Here is a 338-nt window from a genome sequence, read left to right on the forward strand (position 1 = left end):
CTTAAAATACCAAAATATCTTTTATCTAATAGTTTTAAAATTACTAGAATATCCTTATAAGAATAATTAATATTAGTTTATTTATTAGCAATTATAAATTTTAATTCAATATTAAAAGATTAAAACACCCTATAGTTGATTTTTAAAATACTAAAACAATTTTTTAGCATTAATCTTAAAAAGACTAAAATACCTATTTAGAATAAAGGTTAATTAATTGTATTAGAAATTACAAATTTAAAATTTTAAAATAGCTAAAATATCTTTATAATTAATTTTTAAAACAACAAAACAATATTTTAAGTTTAATTTTAAAAAGACTGAAATATAATTAAGAA

The sequence above is a fragment of the Arachis ipaensis genome, chromosome B10 (assembly GCF_000816755.2).
Source record: "Arachis ipaensis cultivar K30076 chromosome B10, Araip1.1, whole genome shotgun sequence".
Taxonomy (NCBI): domain Eukaryota; kingdom Viridiplantae; phylum Streptophyta; class Magnoliopsida; order Fabales; family Fabaceae; genus Arachis; species Arachis ipaensis.